Raw genomic sequence first — 20,859 nt, forward strand, 5'->3', positions numbered from 1 at the left:
AATACACAGAAATCTGTGGCTTTCCTATACACTAACAATGAACTACGAGAAAGAGATATCAGGAAAACAATTCCATTCACAATAGCATCAAAAGAATAAAATACCTTGAAATAAACCTACCCAAGGAAGTGAAAGACCTATACTCTGAAAACTAGAGGACACTCTTAAGAGAAATTAAAGAGGACACTAACAAATGGAAACTCACCCCATGCTCCTGGCTAGGAAGAATTAATATCATGAAAATGGCCATCTGGCCCAAAGCAATATACAGATTCGATGCAATCCCTATAAAATTACCAACAGTATTCTTCAATGAACTGGAACAAATAGTTCAAAAATTCATATGGAAACACCAAAGACCCTGAGTTGTCAAAGCAATCCTGAGAAGGAACAATAAATTGGGGGGGGGAACGCACTCCCCAACTTCAAGCTCTACTACAAACAGCAGCAGAATCACAGAGCCCAAGAATGGACTAACAGTTACCAAAGGGAAAGGGCCTGGGGAGTATGGATGGGAAGGGAGGGGCAAGGGTGGGGAAAAAGAAAGGGGGCTTTACGATTAGCATGTATAGTATGGGGGTACGGCAAGGGTTGTATGACACAGAGAAGACATGTAGTGATTTTACAACATCTTTATGCTGATGGACAGTGACTGTGAAGGGGTATGTCGGGGGGACTTGGGGAAGGGGGGAGCTTAGTAAAGATAATATTCTCCATGTAATTGTAGATTAATGATACAAAAAAAAAGTCAAAATGTCCACCTAAAAGCAAAACAAAACAAAAGAGATAATTTTAAAAAGTAAGGCTTAAAATGGACTTCCATATTTGATTTATTGCATATGGATTTAAACAGAAGTAACAAATTCAAGAAAATGAAAGTCATTTAGTATTTTAAAAACTGCTCACTGTGAGCCTACTAAATGTGTCATCTGACCTATGTACCCTCTCTGGACTTCGGAAATCTTAAACATCCAGTTTTACTCAAACTAGTATTTATACTTTTATTTGTAGTTAAAAGCATTTGTGCTAAGTAAGAATATTATAACTAAATCCCCACTGGGATATTAAGTTTGCTTTAAGTGTTTTAGAAAAAGCTGTAAAGAGACTCAATCATTCTTTGTATTATCAGATGAACATGGCATATAATATAGATGCTATTGACTAAATACAGTATTTTTGACAGTATTACAGAAATATGCATTATTGATGATTTTCTAGAAATACCATCTTAACTATAGTCAAACATAATTGATTTATTCTGATAAGTATGTAAATCGTGCCAGTTAACATGATTATCTCGCTCTTTCCAAATTTTTACTTTTACATATTTTAGCAACATCACACGTCTGTGGAAACAGCAGGAGAGAAAACACATGAGGTACTCTGACTGGATGCATTTCTTGGCTTTCAAGGTGATAAACAGTATGGACCCTGGAGTTTAACAGATTGGAGTTTGGATTCAAGGTGCCACTTATTAGTTGTGTCATCTTGGGCAAGTTCCTTAACCCTTTGTGGAAAAGTTTCTCTCTTGTAAATGGGCATAAATACCTGTTCTACAGGATTGTGGTGAGGATTAAATGGGAGAATTCATACATAAAAACACTTAGCAAAGTGCCTGGAAAGTAGTCAACATACTCAATGAAATTTAGCTAACAAGTCTAGAGCAAGGAAGGAGGTTACATATTATAAATCCTGATTTATTTAAATATCTAAGTGGGTTTGGGGAGAAGGTAGATCTTTCTGTATCTAAACATATAGGAAGGACAAATGAAACACAGAAATCTTATCTACTTTTATCATTCACCCTTGTAGATCTGTAGTGTTTTTATTTCAATGAGAAAGATTTGCAGCACTCCACTTATATATTTAGAACTTCCATTTCCAGTGCAGGAGGTCAAGAGACTTATTGGTGGCCATCCAGGAGAAGCACACTGACGTAGACTTGGAAATCCACTGCTCAGCTGAAAGGGAAAGCTTTCATCCTGGCAGCTCTGGCAGACAAATGAGGTGAGAAAACAGGAAAAATTAAATTTATTAATGAAATGGTTTACATGATAAATTACCTTTCAGTCTGCTATGCACATGTCTTCATTAAGCTTCTTTAGTTCTTTTGCCATTTCTATCTAATCTTCGTTGCTCTACTTTATGCTCTTTCTTTAATCTTTTCTCATCGTGTTTTTCTTGCTTCAACCGTTTTTTTCTTTAAAAAGAAAACCATGTCAGAGATGCAGCCAAGATGGCTGCATGAGTAGGACAGTGGGAATCTCCGCCCAAAAACATACATATTTTTGAAAATACAACAAATACAACTAATCCTAAAAGAGAGACCAGAAGACACAGGACAACAGCTAGGCTACATCCACACTGGTGAGAACCCAGCACATGGTGAAAGGGGTGAGATACAAGGCCTGGCCCAGCAGTACCCGAGTGCCCCTCAGCCTAGCTCCCGGTGGGAGGAGAGGAGTCGGAGTGGGGAGGGAGAGGGAGCCCAGGACTGTTAATCACAAAGCCCTAGCCATCTGCACCAGAGCACAGACACAGTGCATGCATGGGGTACTGGAAACTAGGGAAACAGGGCAGCAAGATCTTTGAGCAGGTCCCGAAGCCGACGCTACTGTGACAAAGAAAAGCGAGTGCTTTTTGAAAGTCTTAAAGGGACAGGGATGCCACCGCTGGAAGGAAGCATCCCGGGTCACAGTCCAGCAGCTGGAAATTCCAGGGAACTCCGGGCACACTAATGCCCTGGGCAACACCTCTGAGACCCCTCACGGAGGTAAACAGCCAAACATCCCCCTGACCATTACCCTTTCTTGACCCCGCCATAGCAGAGCAGCAGCCTGAGGCTGCCACGCCCACAGCAAGGAAGCTTCCTCCATACTGGCCGGGCAAGATACAGAGATCCAGTCTACATGCAATTGCCCAACATGAGAGACTAGGGGTTGCAGTTGTCCCAGTAAAGAAAGGCCAGGAGCAAGTGGAAAGCCTTGGCTCTCCCAGCTGACAGAAAGTCAATAGCTCACCATTGCACCTATCAACATGAAAAGGAAAAAAATTTGATCCAGACAAGACTAACCCAGACAGCTTCAACATCTTCTACATCTTCCCCTGAGAAGGAACCTGGGGAGATAGATTTAACCAGTCTTCCTGAAAAAGAATTCAAAACAAAAGTGATAACCATGCTGACAGACTTTCAGAGAAATATGCAAGAGCTAAGGAGGGAGAATACAGAAATAAAACAAGCTCTGGAAGGACTTCAAAACAGAATGGATGAGATGCAAGAGACCATTAATGGACTAGAAAACAGAGAATAGGAATGCAGAGAAGCTGATGCAGAGAGAGATAAAAGGATCTCCAGGAATGAAAGAATTTTAAGAGACCTGAGCGACCAATCGAAACAGAACAATATCCGCATTATAGGGGTACCAAAAGAAGAAGAAGAGAGAAAAAGGGATAGAAAGTGTCTTTGAAGAAATAATTGTTGAAAACTCCCCCAAACTCGGGGAGGTAATGGCCTCTCAGACCACAGAGGTACACAGAACTCCCATGACAAGGGATCCAAGGAGGGCAACACGAAGACACATAATAACTAAAATGGCAAAGATCAAAGACAAGGACAAAGTATTAAAGGCAGCCAGAGAGAAAAGAAAGGTTACCTACAAAGGAAAACCCATCAGACTACTCAACAGAAACCCTACAGGCCAGAAGAGAATGGCGTGATATACTTAATGCAATGAAACAGAACAGCCTCGAACCAACATTACTGTATCCAGCATGATTATCATTTAAGTATGAAGGAGGGATCAAACAATTCCCAGACAAGCAAAAGTTGAGGGAATTTGCCTCCCACAAACCACCTCTACAGGGCATCTTACAGGGACTGCGCTATATGGGAGCACTCCTACAAAGAGCACAGAACAAAACACACGACATGAAGAAGGGAGGAGGAGGAATAAGAAGGGAGATAAATAGAGAATCATCAGACCGTGTTTATAATAGCTCAATAAGTGAGTTGTTAGACAGTAAGATGGTAAAGAAGCTAACCTTTTACCTTTGGTAACCACAAACTTAAAACATGCAATGGCAATAAGTACATACCTTTCAATAATCACCCTAAATGTAAATGGACTGAATGCACCAATCAAAAGACACAGAGTAATAGAATGGATAAAAAAGCAAGACCCATCCATATGCTGCTTACAAGAGACACACAAACCCAAAGATATGCACAGACTTAAAGTCAAGGGATGGAGAAAGATATTTCATGCAAAGAACCAAGAGAAAAAAGCAGGTTTTGCAATACTAGTATCAGACAAAATAGACTTCAAAATAAAGAAAGTAACAAAAGACAAAGAAGGACATTACATAATGATAAAGGGCTCAGTCCATGAAGAGGATATAACCATTAAAATATATATGCACCCAATACAGGAGCACCAACATATGTGAAACAAATACTAACATAATTAAAGGAGGAAATAGAATGCAATGCATTCATTCTGGGAGACTTCAACACACCACTCACTCCAAAGTACAGATCCACCAGACAGAAAATAAGTAAGGACACAGAGGCACTGAACAACACTCAAGAACAGATGGACCTAATAGACATCGACAGAACTCTACATCCAAAAGCAATAGGATACACATTCTTTTCAAGTGCACATGGACCATTCTCCTGAATAGACCACATACTAGCCACAAAAAGAGCCTCAGTAAATTACAAAAGATTGAAATCCTACCACCCAACTTTTAAGACCACAAAGGCATAAAACTAGAGATAAACTGTACAAAGAATGCAAAAAGGCTCACAAACACATGGAGGCTTAACAACACGCTCCTAAATAATCAATGGATCAATGGCCAAATCAAAATGGAGATCAAGCAATATATGGAAACAAAAGACAACAACAACACAAAGCCCCAACTACTGTGGGATACAGCAAAAGCAGTCGTAAGAGGAAAGTATAAAGCAATCCAGGCATATTTAAAGAAGGAAAAACAATCCCAAATGAATGGTCTAATGTCACAAATATTGAAATTGGAAAAAGAAGAACAAGTGAGGCATAAGGTCAGCAGGAGGAGGGACATAATAAGATCAGAGGAGAAATAAATAAAATTGAGAAGAATAAAGCAATAGGAAAAATCAATGAAACTAAGAGCTGGTTCTCTGAGAAAATAAAGAAAATAGATAAGTCTCTAGCCAGACTTATTAAGAGGAAAAGAGAGTCAACACACATCAACAGAATCAGAAACGAGAAAGGAAAAATCACCACGGAACCCACAGAAATACAAAGAATTCTTAGAGAGTACTATGAAAATCTATATGCTAGCAAGCTGGGAAACCTAGGAGAAATGGACAACTTCATAGAAAAATACAAACTTCCAAGACTGACTCAGAAAGAAACAGAAAATCTAAACAGACAAATGGCCAGCAACGAAATTGAAGCGGTAATCAAAAAACTACCAAAGAACAAACCCTCCGGGCCAGATGGATTTTCCTCGGAATTTTATCAGACATACATAGAAGACATAATACCCACTCTCCTTAAAGTTTTCCAAAAAATAGAAGAGGAGGGAATACTCCCAAACTCATTCTATGAAGCCAACATCAAACTAATACCAAAACCAGGCAAAGACCACACCAAAAAAGAAAACTACAGACCAATATCCCTGATGAACGTAGATGCAAAAATACTCAACAAAATATTAGCAAACTGAATTCAAAAATGCATCAAAAGGATCATACACCATGACCAAGTGGGATTCATCCCAGGGATGCAAGGATGGTACAACACTCGAAAATCCATGAACATCATCCACTACATGAAAAAAAGGAGAACAAAACCACATGATCATCTCCATAGATGCTGAAAAAGCATTCGATAAAATTCAACATCCATTCATGATAAAAACTCTCAACAAAATGGATATAGAGGGCAAGTACCTCAACAAGATAAAGGCTATATATGATAAACCCACAGCAAACATCATACTGAACAGCGAGGAGCTGAAAGCTTTTCCTCTGCAATCGGGAACAAGACAGGGATGCCCACTCTCCCCACTGTTATTCAACATAGTACTGGAGGTCCTAGCCACGGCAATTAGACAAAACAAAGAAATACAAGGAATCCATATTGCTAAAGAAGAGTTCAAACTGTCACTATTTGCAGATGACATGATATTGTACATAAAAAGCCCTAAAGACACCACTCTGAAACTACTACAGCTAATAACAGAATTCAGCAAAGTTGCAGCATACAAAATTAACACATAAATCTTTGGCTTTCCTATACACTAACAATAAACTAATAGAAAGAGAAATCAGGAAGACAATTCCATTCACAATAGCATCAAAAAGAATAAAATATCAAGGAATAAACGTAACCAAGGAAGTGAAAGAACTATACCCTGAAAACTATAAGACACTCTTAAGAGAAATTAAACAGGTCACTAACAAATGGAAACTCATCCCATTCTCCTGGCTAGGAAGAATTAATATAGTCAAAATGGCCATCCTGCCCAAACAGTATACAGATTTGATGCAATCAATATCAAACTACCAACAGCATTCTTCAATGAACTGTAACAAATAGTTCAAAAATTCATATGGAAACAACAAAGACCCCGAATAGCTACAGCAATACTGAGAAGGAAGAATAAAGGGGGGGGGGGACTCACTCCCCAACTTCAAGCTCTACTACAAAGCCACAGTAATCAAGAGAATTTGGTACTGGCACAAGAACAGAGCCACAGACCAATGGAACAGAATAGATACTCCAAACATTAACCCAAACATGTATGGTCAAATAATATTCGATAAAGGGGCCATGGACATACAATGGGGAAATGACAGTCTCTTCAACAGATGGTGCTGGCAAAACTGGACAGCTACATGTAAGAGAATGAAACTGGATCACTGTCTAACCCCATACACCAAAGTAATTCGAAATGGATCAAAGACCTGAATGGAAGTCATGAAACCACAAAACTCTTAGAAAAAAACATAGGCAAAAATCTCTTAGACATAAACATGAGTGACTTCTTCTTCAACATATCTCCCCAGGCAAGGAAAACAAAAGCAAAAATGAACAAGTGGGACTATATTAAGCTGAACAGCTTCTGTACAGCAAAAGACACCATCAATAGAACAAAAAGGTACCCTACAGTATGGGAGAATATATTCATAAATGACAGATCTGATAAAGGCTTGACATCCAAAATATATAAAGAGCTCACCCACCTCAACAAACAAAAAACAAATAATACACCATCAATAGAACAAAAAGGTACCCTACAGTATGGGAGAATATATTCATAAATGACAGATCTGATAAAGGCTTGACATCCAAAATATATAAAGAGCTCACCCACCTCAACGAACAAAAAACAAATAATACAATTAAAAAATGGGCAGAGGAACTGAACAGACAGTTTTCCAGAAAAGAAATTCAGATGGCCAACAGACACATGAAAAGATGCTCCACATCGCTAATTATCAGAGAAATGCAAATTAAAACCACAATGAGATATCACCTCACACCAGTAAGGATGGCTACCATCCAAAAGATAAACAACAACAAATGTTGGCGAGGTTGTGGAGAAAGGGGAGCCCTCCTACACTGCTGGTGGGAATGTAAATTAGTTCAAACATTTGGAAAGCAGTATGGAGGTTCCTTAGAATGCTCAAAATAGAAATACCACTTGACCCAGGAATTCCACTTCTAGGAATTTTCCCCAAGAATGCAGCACTCCAGTTTGAAAAAGACAGATGCACCCCTATGTTTATCGCAGCACTATTTACAGTAGCCAAGAAATGGAAGCAACCTAAGTGTCCATCAGTAGATGAATGGATAAAGAAGATGTGGTACATATACAGAATGGAATATTATGCAGCCATAAGAAAAAAACAGATCCTTCCATTCGCAACAACATGGATGGAGCTAGAGGGTATTATGCTCAGTGAAATAAGCCAGGCAGAGAACAACAAGTACCAAATGATTTCAGTCATATGCGTAGTATAAGAACAAAAGAAAACTGAGGGAACAAAAGAGCAGCAGAAGCACAGAACCCAAGAATGGACTAATAGTTACCAAAGGGAAAGGGACTGGGGAGGATGGGTTGGAAGGGAGGGTAACGGTGGGAACAAAAGAAAGGGGGCATTACGATTAGCATGTATAGTGTAGCAGGGGACATGGGGAGGGCTGTGCAACACAGAGAAGATGAGTAGTGATTTTACAGTATCTTACTATGTTGATGGACAGTGATTGTGAACGGGGATGTGGGGGGAACTTGGTGAAGAGGGAGCCTAGTAAACATAATGTCCTTCATGTAATTGTAGATTAATGATACCAAAATAAAAATTTTAAATAAAAGAAAAACATAGGAAAAAACAACAACCATATCCACATAGTCTCTTTAACCATTATTACGTTTGAAAAACATTTAGTTAAAATTTAAAAAGTGATCTGTGTATGTACATGAACAGAACTGTCCTAGAAGGTTTAGCAACATACTAAGGATTGCAGAGAAGTAACTTATTTTGCTTTTCAGTATTGTCACTCTTTGAATTTCAAAATAGTCTTATGACTGTATATATTTTTGTGCAGTTGATCCTTGAACAGCAAAGGCTTGAACTGCATCGGTCCACTTATATGTAGGTTTTTTTTTTTACATGTTCTGTTTTCAATACTTACTTTTGTTTTTATTGAAGGGTAGTTGACACACAGTATTACATTACTTTCAGGTGTACAACACAGTGATTCAACATTTATATACATGATAATTCTAGGTACTAGCTGTCACCATACCAAGTTTTTATAATGTTTTGACTATATTCCTTATGCTATACATTACATCCCGGTTACTTATTTATTTTACAATTGGAAGTGTGTACATTTTTTTTGTGAGGGCATCTCTCATATTTATTGATCAAATGGTTGCTAACAACAATAAAATTCTGTATAGGGGAGTCAATGCACAATGCACAATCATTAATCCAACCCAAGCCTAATTTTCATCAATCTCCAATCTTCTGAAGCATAATGAACAAGTTCTTACATGGAGAACAAATTCTTACACAGTGAATAAGTTACATGGTGAACAGGACAAGGGCAGTCATCACAGAAACTTTTGGTTTTGCCCATGCATTATGAACTATAAACAGTCAGTTCAAATATGAATACTCATTTGATTTTTTTTTAAATAATTAATTTTATTGAAGGGTAGTTGATGCACAGTATTACATTACATTAGTTTCAAGTGTACAACACAGTGGTAGAACATTTATATACATAATTATAGGTTCCAGTTATCACCCTACCAAGCTGTTACAATATCTTGACTATATTCCTTATGCTATACATTACATCCCAGTTACTTATTTATTTTACCATTGGAAGTCTGCTCTTTTTTTTTTTTTGTGAGGGCATCTCTCATATTTATTGATCAAATGGTTGTTAACGACAATAAAATTCTGTATAGGGGAGTCAATGCTCAATGCACAATCATTAATCCACCCCAAGCCTAATTTTCATCAGTCTCCAATCTTCTGAGGCATAACAAACAAGTTCTTACATGTAGAACAAATTCTTACATAATGAATAAGTTACATAGTGAACAGTACAAGGGCAGTCATCACAGAAACTTTCGGTTTTGCTCATGCATTATGAACTCTAAACAGTCAGTTCAAATATGAATACTCATTTGGTTTTTATACTTGATTTATATGTGGATACCACATTTCTCTCTTTATTATTATTATTTTTAATAAAATGCTGAAGTGGTAGGTAGATACAAGATAAAGGTAGAAAACAGTTTAGTGTTGTAAGAGAGCAAGTGTAGATGATCAGGTGTGTGCCTGTAGACTATGTGTTAATCCAAGCTAGACAAGGGCAATAAAACATCCACGTATGCAGAAGATTTCTCTCACAACAGGGGGGGTGAGGTTCTAAGCCTCATCTCTGTTGATCCCCAATTTCTCACTTGACAGCCCCCCTGCAACTGTGCCTGTCTTAGGTTGTTCCTCCCTTGATGAATCTTACCCGTCTCTGGCTAACCAGTCATTTCCGGGGCCATACAGGGAAATGTAAAGTTGGTAAGTGAGAGAGAAGCCTTATTGTTTGAAAAGGTTAGCTTTTTACTTCTTTACATATTTATGCCCTGTGGCTTCTATGCCCAGCATTTGTCTTGAGGTATCTTTACCACTTGGAAGAATTATGATACTCGGTAAATTTGATATGAGGCACGAATTCTATTTAAGGTTTGTAAGTAGGAAGGAAGAAGAAAAGCTATAGAAGTAGCAGGTGGAAGAAAACATGGGAAGATTGATTATTTCTTTGACATATCTTCTTGTAGAGTAACTTCAGCATGTATAGGTTTTAAACTACTACTTAAATTGCGCACACACATTAACATAATAGGAGTATAGTTACATAACCAAAGCATACCTGTAATTACCAGCCATCTCCAGTGAAACCAAGAAAACCAGTTAGGCACCTTAGGCATTTGTGAAAACTTATCTATGATATGGTGGATATTGTCCAACTGAACTTGAACAGTCTGAGAGAAATCAGACAAATTAAAACAACCCATTCCTGGGGAATGTTCACATCCCTTATGTTCTTTTAACAGTAAATAGTCTGTAGTTGTAAGATTTTGGAGCGCTACAACTTGCACTTCTCCTAATTCTTGATTGAGTTCCAACAGTATAGATCCAGTCAAATTTGTTGTTTTACTGTATGCACAGGCCAGCTTAGATATCTCCTTCTTCATTCCCATGGCAAGTCCAGGAACTTGTGGGATGAGTACATCTACAGCCGTAGCAGTGTGTGGATATTTGTTGGGGTTTTTTGATGATTATCTTCTTGCATGAGTCTTCCAGAGAGTGCTGATGTTGGAAGTTCTTTTTCATATCGTATCTTAGTTCATTTCCGGGGTAGCCCAATTAGGCTTTGATCCTCTGTATAAACACAAACAGACGCTTTGCCTACCCTTTTATATGCCCTTTATACCGTTGTGTAAAACTCATTGGAGGTTACCACACAGGAACTGCCTTTTTTTTTTGTATCACTAATCTACACTTACATTCTGAATATTATGTTTACTAGGCTCTCCCCTATACCAGGTCCCCCCTATAAACCCCTTTACAATCACTGTCCTTCAGCATAGCAAAATGTAGAATCACCGCTTGCCTTCCCTGTGCTGTACAGCCCTCCCCTTTCTCCCACCACCCCATGCATGCTAATCATAATACCTCCCTACTTCTCCCCCCCTTATCCCTCCCCACCCACCCATCCTCCCCAGTCCCTTTCCCTTTGGTACCTGTTAGTCCATTCTTGAGTTCTGTGATTCTGTTGCTGTTTTATTCCTTCAGTTTTTCCTTTGTTCTTATATTCCACAGATAAGTGAAATCATTTGGTATTTCTCTTTCTCCGCTTGGCTTGTTTCACTGAGCATAATACCCTCCAGCTCCACCCATGTTACTGCAAATGGTAGGATTTGCCCTTTTCTTATACCTGAGTAGTATTCCACTGTGTATATGTACCACATCTTCTTTATCCATTCATCTATCGATGGACATTTAGGTTGCTTCCAATTCTTGGCTATTGTAAATAGTGCTGCGATAAATATAGGGGTGCACTGATCTTTCTCATACTTGATTGCTGCATTCTTAGGGTAAATACCTAGGAGTGCAATTCCTGGGTCAAATGGTAAGTCTGTTTTGAGCATTTTGATGTACCTCCATACTGCTTTCCACAATGGTTCAACTACCTTACATTCCCACCAGCAGTGTAGGAGGGTTCCCCTTTCTCCACAGCCTCGCCAACATTTGTTGTTGTTTGTCTTTTGGATGGCAGCCATCCTTACTGGTGTGAGGTGATACCTCATTGTAGTTTTAATTTGCATTTCTCTGATAATTAGTGATGTGGATCTTTTCATGTGTCTCCTGGCCATCTGTATTTCTGTTTTGGAGAACTGTCTGTTCAGTTCCTCTGCCCAGTTTTTAATTGGATTATTTGTTTTTTGTTTGTTGATGTGTGTGAGCTCTTTATATATTCTGGACGTCAAGCCTTTATCGGATGTGTCATTTTCAAATATATTATCCCATTCTGTAGGGTTCCTTTTTGTTCTATTGATGGTGTCTTTTGCTGTACAGAAGCTTTTCAGCTTAATATAGTCCCACTTACTCATTTTTGCTGTTGTTTTCCTTGCCTGGGGAGATATGATCAAGATGAGGTCACTCATGTTTATGTCTAAGAGGTTTTTGCCTATGTTTTCTTCCAAGAGTTTAATGGTTTCATGACTTACATTCAGGTCTTTGATCCATTTTGAGTTTACTTTTGTATATGGGGTTAGACAATGGTCCAGTTTCATTCTCCTACATGTAGCTGTCCAGTTTTGCCAGCACCATCTGTTGAAGAGACTGTCATTTCGTCATTGTATGTCCATGGCTCCTTTATCAAATATTAATTGACCATATATGTCAGGGTTAATGTCTGGATTGTCTAGTCTGTTCCATTGGTCTGTGGTTCTGCTCTTGTGCCAGTACCAAATTGTCTTGATTACTATGGCTTTATAGTAGAACTTGAAGTTGGCGAGTGAGATCCCCCCTACTTTATTCTTCTTTCTCAGGATTGCTTTGGCTATTTGGGGTCTTTCTTGGTTCCATATGAATTTTTGAGTTATTTGTTGCAATTCATTGAAGAATGTTGCTGGTAGTTTCATAGGGATTGCATCAAATCTGTATATTGCTTTGGACAGGATGGCCATTTTGACGATATTAATTCTTCAAGAAAGCAGTCTTAAGAGGAAAGTATATAGCAATCCAGGCATATTTAAAGAAGGAAGAACAAGCCCAAATGAATAGTCTAATGTCACAATTATCAAAATTGGAAAAAGAAGAACGAATGAAGCCTAAAGTCAGCAGAAGGAGGGACATAATAAAGATCAAAGAAGAAATAAACAAAATTGAAAAGAATAAAACAATAGAAAAAATCAAAGGAACCAAAAGCTGGTTCTTTGAGAAAATAAACAAAATCGATAAGGCTCTAGCCAGACTTATTAAGAGAGAAAGAGAATCAACACACATCAACAGAATCAGAAATGATAAAGGAAGCATCACAATGGACCCAACAGAAACACAAAGAATTATTAGAGACTACTATGAAAACCTATATGCTAAGAAGCTGGAAAACCTAGAAGAAATGGACAATTTCTTAGGAAAATACAACCTTCCAAGACTGACCAAGGAAGAAACTCAACATCTAAACAAACCAATTACCAGCAAAGAAATTGAAGTGGTAATCAAAAAACTTCCCAAGAACAAAGTCCCTGGGCCAGGTGGATTTACCTTGGAATTTTATCAGACATACAGAGAAGATATAATTCCCATTCTCCTTAAAGTTTTCCAAAAAGTAGAAGAGGAGGGAATACTCCCAAACTCATTCTATGAAGCCAACATCACCCTAACACCAAAACCAAGCAAAGACCCAACCAAAAAAGAAAATTACAGACCAATATCCCTGATCAATGTAGATGCAAAAATACTCAACAAAATATTAGCAAACCGAAATCAAAAATACATCAAAAGTATCATACACCATGACCAAGTGGGATTCATTCCTGGGATGCAAGGATGGTACAACATTCGAAAATCTGTCAACATCATCCGCCACATAAACCAAAAGGAGGACAAAAACCACATGATCATCTCCATGGTTTCTGAAAAAGCATTCGACAAAATTCAGCTTCCATTCATGATAAAAAACTCTCAACAAAATGGGTATAGAGGGCAGGTACCTCAACATAATAAAGGCCGTATACAATAAACCCACAGCCAACATCATACTGAACTGTGAAAAGCTGAAAGCTTTTCCTGTGAGATTGGGAACAAGACAGGGATGCCCATTCTCCCCACTGATATTCAACATAGTACTGGAGGTCCTAGCCATGGCAATTAGACCACACAAAGAAATACAAGGAATTCAGATTGGTAACAAAGAATTCAAACTGTCACTGTTTGCAGATGGCATGATATAGTACATAAAAAACCCTAAAGACTCCACTCCAAAACTACTAGAACTGATATCAGAATACAGCAAAGTTGCAGGATACAAAATTAACACACAGAAATCTGTGGCTTTCCTATACACTAACAATGAACTAATAGAAAGAGAAATCAGGAAAACCATTCCATCAAAAAGAATAGAAAATGTAGGAATTAACCTTACCAAGGAAGTGAAAGACCTAGACCCGGAAAACTATAAGACACTCTTAAGAGAAATTAAAGAGAACACTAACAAATGGAAACTCATCCTATGCTCTTGGCTAGGAAGAATTAATATCGTCAAAATGGCCATCCTGCCCAAACAGTATACAGATTTGATGCAATCCCTATCAAACTACCAACAACTTTGTTCAGCGAACTAGGACAAATAGTTCAAAAATTCATATGGAAACACCAAAAACCCCGAATAGCCAAAGCTTTCCTGAGAAGGAAGAATAAAGTTGGGGGGATCTCGCTCCCCAACTTCAAGCTCTACTACAAAGCCAAAGTAATCAAGAGAATTTGGTACTGGCACAAGAATAGAGCCACAGACCAGTGGAACAGAATAGGGACCCCAGATATTAACCCAAACATTTATGGTCAATTAATATATGATAAAGGATCCATGAACATACAATGGGGAAATGACAGTCTCTTCAACAGATGGTGCTGGCAAAACTGGACAGGTACATGTAAGAGAATGAAACTGGATCACTGTCTAACCCCATACACAAAAGTAAATTTGAAATGGATCAAAGACCTGAATGTAAGTCATGAAACCACAAAACTCTTAGAAAAAAACATAGACAAAAATCTCTTGGACATAAACATGAGCGACTTCTCATGAACATATCTCCCTGGGCAAGGGAAACAAAAATGAATAATTGGGACTATATCAAGCTGAAAAGCTTCTGTACAGCAAAGGTCACCATCAATAGAACAAAAAGGTACCCTACATATGGGAGAATATATTCATAAATGACAGATCTGATAAAGGCTTGACATCCAAAATATATTAAGCACTCATGCACCTCAACAAACAAAAAGAAAATATTCCAATAAAAAAAAGGTCAGAGGAGCTGAACAGACAGTTCTCTGAAGAAGAAATTCAGATGGCCAGTAGACACATGAAAAGATGCTCCACATCGCTTGTCATCAGTGAAATGCAAATTAAAACCACAATGAGACATCACCTTACACCAGTAAGGATCATCACCATCCAAAAGACAAACAACAACAAATGTTGGTGAGGTTGTGGAGAAAGGGAAACCGTTCTACACTGCTGGTGGGAATGCAAATTAGTTCAACCATTGTGCAAAGCAGTATGGAGGTTCATCAAAAGCTCAAAATAGAAATACCATTTGACCCCGAAATTCCACTTCCAGGAATTTACCCTAAGAATGAAGCACTCCAGTTTGAAAAAGACAGTTGCACCTGTATGTTTATCACAGCACTATTTACAATAGCCAAGAAATGGAAGCAACCTAAATGTCTATCAGTAGATGAATGGATAAAGAAGATGTGGTACATATACACAATGGAATATTACTCAGTCATAAGAAAAAACAAATCCTATCATTTGCAACAACATGGATGGAGCTAGAGGGTATTATGCTCAGTGAAATATCCCAGGTGGAGAAAGACAAGTACCAAATGATTTCACTCATATGTGGAATATAAGATCAAAGAAAAACTGAAGGAACAGAACAGCAGCAGAATCACAGAATCCAAGAATGGACTACCGGCTACCAAAGGGAAAGGGACTGGGAAGGAGAGGTGGGAAGGGAGGAATAAGGTTGCAGAAAAGCAAGGAGGCTTTACTGTTAGCATGTATAATGTGGGGTGGGCATAGGGAGGGCTGGGTAACACAGAGAAGACAAGTAGTGAGTCTACAGCGTCTTACTATGCTGATGGACAGTGACTGTAATAGGGTTTGTTGAGGGGGGACTTGGTGAAGGGAGGAGTCCAGTAACCACAATGTTCTTCATGTAATTGTAGATTAATGATAATAAAATGAATAACAAAAGAAGTGAAATAATGTATTTGTGGCTCCCCATTGCCTTCAATATAAAATTAAAAGTTAGTGTAGAACTGGTGTAATGATGCAGCCTCAGTCTGCCTTGCCAGCCACATCCCAGTCACATGTTCTGTGACCTTTGTTACCTTAACAGAGTCTGCTGTGTGCATGTATAGGTGAATGCTGCTCTCACGTCTGAGAGTGGTGAATGTCAATGTAGAAATGTAGTGAATTGTGTATACTTCAGAAGGGGTATGCAAATGTTAAATTCATGCGGGTAAAATTAGACTATCCTTAGATATAAAATTTAGGATATGTCCTTTTGAACTTTTATTAGGTGTGTGTGTAATGTAGTTACCATTGAAGAGGTCTGATCTAATGGGGTTATTTGTAAATCTTTCTAGTTAACTTTTAGGGAGCCTAGTAACTGCATGAAAGAACCAGCAGGATTCATGATTCAAAAAGTTGTTGCTCTCCCCCTCACCTTTCTTTAAATAGGGTCAGGCATTAAAAGTCCAGAGTAAGGTCTGTGTACTAGTCCTAGATCTAACTTCAAATATAAATATCCTGAGATAAACAATATAACATTACTGAACCTCACTGTTTTCTAAAATGAGTTGAGTTGTGTGAGTCTATTAAGTTCTGCGTGCTTGGTACTGTGACTAGCGCTGCGGATTTAAAAGAAATGAATGACTTAACCACAGCACTAAAAGAGTTCATAGTCTGTTTTCTATGTCTGAAGCTGATGTCTGTAAGTCTCAAGAGGCAAACCTTAGTTTCTGAACATTTGATGAATGAAATGGATTTGTCAGAGATGACTAAATAAATTGTTTTTAGCTTCGAATGTTTGGAAATATAAGTATAACAGGCCTTAATTGAGTAACCAAGTTCCTGAGAAGCAGTCCAGTTTTCCTGTTAATTTCTATTTTAATTTCAGCTATCTCCTGCTGATTACTGGCGGCTTGCCTTCAGTTGTGTGGTTCAAAGCTGACATTCTGTGCTGTGAACAGTGAGCTTATCCCGTGTCGGGCAGCTGCAGCTGCAGCGAGGCTGCAGTGAAGGGAGAGAAGAGCATCAGCTATTCTGATCTTGGCCATAACCATCCACAGCGGAATTCTATTAATGTTAGACTTTTGACTGTCTGTGTTTCTGTTTCTTTTAGGATGAATTTCTATTAACTGAATCATTGTAATAAGGAGTTTCAGTAAGATTAAATTAATTCAGTGAAAGCCACTTCTCTGTGAAAGAGGAGAGCCAGAGGTAGATAGTTTCTGCTAATTAAGTTGATAGAAGGATGGATTTCCGACTTGGAATATTGTGGGAAACCATAGTCCACAAAGGGAGTGATCTCTTTCCCTTTTGGACAATATTCATTCTGCTTTCAGAAAGCGGTCTCTGAATAAGACCTGTCTGCACCTTGTATTTCTGAAAATGCATCATTTTTACTCTTACAACTGAATAGATAGTCTGATTGTGCTATTGCTCCATTGTCTACTTTTGTAAAATTATTTTCTTAACTTCCATCAAGGCAGTACATTGTTTATTGCTCTGTTGGTTATCAGAAGTGGTTCTAGGTGCTCACATTACATCAAAGAACATACAGTCCTTGTCCTCTTGGAGCTTATATTATAGTGACCATGTTTCACATTTGGGGAGATTAAAAGAAAATGTACCATGTCAGTGTTTCAGGGAAGGTTAGAAGGATAGTGAAGCCAGGATGAAAGTAAAGATTTGTTATTTTATAAAAGGTGGTCAGGGAAATCCTCTCTCATACATATTTGCTTGAAGAAAGGATGTGTAGGAATAAATTTTTCGAGACCTTACATATCTTGAAATCTTGTTTATACCATAATACTTAATAGTTTCTCTTGGAATAGAATTTTAAGTTGGAAATAATTTCCCTTTGGAATAATGAGGACATTGTTCCATTGTCTTATAGTTTCCAGAATTGCTTTTGAAAAACTTAACAGTGATCCAATTCCTGATTGTTTGTTGTGAATTATTGTTTTGTCTGTGAACTTGTAAGATCATCTTTTTGTCTCCAGTGTTCTGAGATGTCACAGTGAGGTGCTTGGTTGTAGGTCCATTTTGTTTCATGGTGCTGGGCTACTGATGGGCCCATTTAATCTGTAAATTCATATCCTTTGGTTCTAGGAAATTGCTTTGAATTACTTAGTTGATGGTCTCCTCAATTTTCTGCCTTCTCTTTCATGAATGTCTTTTATTCATATATTGACCCTTCTGGGATTGGCTCTCTGATTTTTTCTTTTTTATTCTTCTGTTTCCCACATCTTTGTCTTTCTGTTCTGTTTTCTAGGGCACTTTATAAACTTTCTCTTCAAACCTTTTTTTTTTGCTATTGTATTTTTGATATCTATGAGTTAATCTTGTTCCCTGATTTTTCCTTTTAAAATAGCACCTGTCTCTTATTTTTTTTATTTTACAATGTCTGTCTTAGCTTTCCGAGAAAAACAAATTTTGTTATTTTCTTTCTGTTCATGTAGTTTCTTTTTTCCTCCAAGTGTTTGCTGTTGGTTGTGTATAATTTCTTCTCTACTTTATGTTAGGAAGTTTCTTTAGTTGATTGCTAGATATACCTGGTTGTCAGTTTCTAGTTAAGAGTAAGTAACTAAGTATGAGACCAAATGGAATTTAAGCCAGTAGGTGACATCTGTGAGCTGTGAGTCTCACTGTGGAAGAGTGACCTGACTGTGTTCTTTCATTGGAGATTCCCAGTTTTTTATCTTTACTCAGGAATTGATAGAGTTCCAGGAGAAGATTTTTCCAATCTTCTACCCAGATGGAAAAGGCCTGATTGCCATAGTTTTGGTCTCCTGGGTACAGAAGACTGAGAGGTGTGTCAGTATACAGAATGCATATATTGATTTAATTAACTTTTAGTGTGGCGGTCCTGTCCTCAACTGTACCTAGGTTTGTTAAGCCTAGAAACCCTCTGATTTAGTTAATTCATCAATGGGCTAAGGCTCTATATTTCTGCTCACCCAGTAACATAGAGTATGAGATGAGATATAGGAATTGAATTGTTTCTTAAGACACTTCAACGGATCACCATTATTTTAGCTCCAGTCACACCACTTTCAGGTTTCCTTGTGCAATCATTTCCTGAGTCTTTAAGCGATTCTTCAGGATAGATTATATTGAGTCAAGTCATTTTCCATTGCCAAGGCTTCAGGTTTCTCAAGTTGATTGAGGTTTGTATTTCAGCAGTTAGATTTTTGGTTTTTAAGTTCACTAATTCGTTCTTTTTCCCATTTCCTGTTCTTTTTTCTTAGATGTGATATACTTCTTTGTTTCTGGGAAGATTATTAGACAAAAATATTTACCTCTAGATGTTCCTTTTTTCTCATCATTGTTTTCCTTTAAATACTTGAACGTATAACTCTTTAACATCTGTGTCTGATAATTCCACAGTGTTTATTATTCCTGCATCTCCATCTGTTTGTTTTTCTTCTGGGTATAAATTACATTTTCCTGCTTCTTGGTATGTCTAATACAGGCATGCCTCGGAAATATTGCAGTTTGGTTCCAGACCACTGGAGTAAAGCAAAGTTTGCAATAGAGTGAATCAAATGAATGTTTTGGTTTACCAGGGTATATACAAGTTAATTTAAACTATACCTTAGTCTTTTAAGTGTGCAAGAGTATTATGTCAGAAAAGAAATACTACATATACCTTTATTAAAAAATACTTTATTGCTAAATATGCTAACCATCATCTGAGCTTTCAGCAAGTCATAATCACTGATCATAGGTCACTGTAATGAATATAATAATAATGCAAAAGTTTGAAATATTGTGAGAATTACCAAAATGTGATAGAGACACAAAGTAAGCAGATGTTTGTGGGAAAATGGCACCAATAAACTTGCTTGATGCAGGGTTGTCACAATCTTTCAATTTTTAAAAAATGCAGTATCTGTAAAACTTAAGAAAGCAGCGACCAATAAGACAAGGCATGCCTGTAACTTTTCTTTTTCTCTGGATACTGGTCATTGTCAACATTACATTGTCAGGTCTCTGGATTTTGTTGTCCTCCTTTAAAGAATTTTGAGCTTTGGAAGGTAGTTAAATGACTTACAGTTCTGTTTGCTTTTTTCCAGTTTTGCTAGGGTGGGTATTAAAATATAATCATTACACTAGAGATAGTTTCTAGCCTCGCTACTAAGGTATGGTCCTGCTAAGGTCTCTACTGAATATCTTGAATGTTTAATGAAAACTCTGCACTTTGGCTGGTGGAAATCTGAATGATTCTATGACCTATGTGAGCTCTGGGAACCATTCAGCTCACACTTCCCTAGTCATTCTTTGCCCAGCTTTGTAAAATTTGACCCAGTGCCCACCCATCTTAGTGTCTAGCAAAGACTTAGTGACATTCCTGTGTAAATTGAGCTTTAGTTTTCTACACAGCTTCCTTCTCTCTGGAACTTTGCCCCACACCTTCCAGAAACATCAGATTTCTTGAATTCTAATTTCTGTCTCCTCTACTCAGCAAGGCAGGTATGCTCTGCTTGGGATCTATGTCCCTGTTGTGCAGTCCAGAATGTGTCTCACAACAGAAAGCCAGGAGATCGTAGGCCTCATCTCATTCATTTCCCCTCTCAGGCACCACAGTCCTATGTTGCCTGTTGTCCAGTAACTGAATACAGTTTTATATATTTTGGCCAGTTTTCTAGTTGTTTTAAATGAAAGGTACATATGGTTCCTGTTACTACATTATAGCTGGAAGCAGAAGTCAACATACTTAGTTTGAAATTCTATTCTGATTATATTTTAAGTC

Source organism: Manis pentadactyla, chromosome 6, assembly GCF_030020395.1.
Source record: "Manis pentadactyla isolate mManPen7 chromosome 6, mManPen7.hap1, whole genome shotgun sequence".
Taxonomy (NCBI): domain Eukaryota; kingdom Metazoa; phylum Chordata; class Mammalia; order Pholidota; family Manidae; genus Manis; species Manis pentadactyla.